The sequence below is a fragment of the Tupaia chinensis genome, unplaced genomic scaffold, assembly GCF_000334495.1.
Source record: "Tupaia chinensis unplaced genomic scaffold, TupChi_1.0 Scaffold000294_1, whole genome shotgun sequence".
In the NCBI taxonomy this organism is placed as follows: Eukaryota; Metazoa; Chordata; class Mammalia; order Scandentia; family Tupaiidae; genus Tupaia; species Tupaia belangeri.
The window spans coordinates 236,076-237,989 of record NW_006159779.1 but is presented as its reverse complement, the minus strand read 5'-3'; the positions used below and the strand labels follow the sequence as shown (position 1 = coordinate 237,989).

Genomic DNA, 1,914 nt, shown 5'->3' with positions numbered 1-1,914 from the left:
GAAGTTTGTCCCAGCACAGAGGGCAGTCATGTCCCATCTCTTTCCCATGAATGCGTTCATTCATTCATTCGCTTGTTCTCTCAGCATCTACCTGCGGACCCTCCTTCTGGGCTGGGGCCTAAGCAGGTTCTAGGCACACAGAGAAGGTGAGTCTCTGCCTCAGGCACAGGGCCAGGACCCCATGGCCCTACCTATGGGATTCACCCCAAGACTGCCTCTATCAGGCCAGAGTGTGGGGCTTGGGCTCAGGAGACGCAGGGACTGGGGGGAACCCCAGGCCTGTGGTATCCAGCTTCAGATCCTCAGGCCTTTCTTGGCAGAGGGAGGGGTGGGGGCCCGACTGCGGTGGCCTCCGGCCGTGAAGATTATCTTCCGCATCCCCAGTGCTCAGGTATGCCTTGCTATGACAGGACCCGTCCACCCGGCAGTCCTCGGCGGTCAGTCTGCTCCGGGTCCCGCTGTGCCACCGCTGGCAGAGTCTGGCCTGACATGGGTCAGGGCAACCTAAGCCACAGCTCTGTTCGCTGGGGCAGTGGGGGCTGCCCTTACTCCCCAGGGCCCTGAGGCAGTGCAGGCGCCAGCCCTGAATTCAGGCTGAGTGCTTCCGTGCAGCTCCGTGCAAAGCAAAAGCCACCACGTGTCACAGGGGCTACACAGTACAAATTCCATTTCTAGCGACCCGAGACAAGCTCAGCAGCGACCTCCTGCTCCGGCTGGCTTGGAAAGCCACTGCAGAGACCACAGGGCTCCCGACCGCCGGCTCAGGGTCACGCTCTCAGTCACCCCAATGTGCTCAAGGCCATGGCCGGCACCTCGGGCCCTCGCGGGCTCTGCTGGGGCCCTGCGTGCTGGCAACAAGGGCATGTCCCACTGCAGGGCACCTTCACCTGGGGCCTGCCTGGGAGAGGCCTACAGAAGGCTGCTCGAGCAGGCGTGGCTCTAGAGCACAGGCCGACTCTGGCATTTGTCACGCCATCTCTGGTAATGCCGGCACGACCCAAGAGGCAGCTCATCCAAGTCCCCTCTCAGGAGGAAACGCGCTCAGAGAGGTGGAGTGACTCGCCCAAAGTCACAGGCCGCTCGGCAGCTGAGAGACGAGACGAGGAACCAGGGCAGAGGAGCGCGCCACCTCCCAGCACCGAGTTCCCAGGGCCCCGAGCTCCCCGCCCCCTGGAATGCACATTCTCCACAGATTAGATGCATCCTCCCGGCTCCGTTTCTTTAAAATTGGTAAACTGCCTACGATGGGAGCTCGTGGCCAACAATAAACTCCAACAACTGGAAGAACATTCCGGGTGCGCAGGACTTCCCTGACGCCGTCTGATCGCGAGTCAAGCACGCATCCCTGTGGCCCGGCCCCCGGGTCAGTCAGGGACTGCTGTTCCGAGATTCGAGGATTATTTTTAAACACCGAATTTGGCGAGGCCGGGAAGGAGAGGAGGCAGGGCATGAAGAGAAGCAGACGGGAAGATGAATCGAGCCCGCCGGCACCGGCCACAGCTCTGCTTCCACGGCAGCCAGGCTTGCAGGGCCAGTGCTTGCGGGTGCCCCGCGGAAGGGGTGCCTCGCGCCCTGGGCCCCTCCTCAGCACACCATGCCCATCTCCCGGCACGGCCAAGGGCGTCACCTTTTGCCGGGACTGTGTCAAGGGCAGCAAGAGGTGGGGCCTCTAGCTTGGTGCCAAACCTGGCTCCACCTTTCACACCCGCGCCGTGACCTTGGGGGAGTCACCCACCTCAGTTTCCCCAGCTCTGGAATGGAGGTGACAACGCCATCTAATTCATAGTGCTCACTGCCGACCGCGCTCTGCCTCCGCCTCCCCCATCCACGCCTGTGCCAGGAAAGCCCCACCCACTGCCTCCTAGGAGTTCAAGCCCTGCTCACTCCAAGGCCTGCTGGCCCCTCCCTCTCTTT

General features: G+C 62.4%; 1 protein-coding gene across 1 annotated transcript in view; it reads right to left on the bottom strand.

The window, feature by feature from the left end:
- SHISAL1 (shisa like 1) overlaps nucleotides 1–1,810 on the bottom strand; it is a 57,848-nt gene extending 56,038 nt beyond the window's left edge. The window contains exon 1 of the mRNA XM_006150659.1: nucleotides 1,736–1,810. The gene's annotated coding sequence lies outside the window, so the exon portion shown is untranslated. The remainder of the gene's footprint in view (nucleotides 1–1,735) is intronic.
- Between the last annotated feature and the right edge of the window lie 104 nt (nucleotides 1,811–1,914).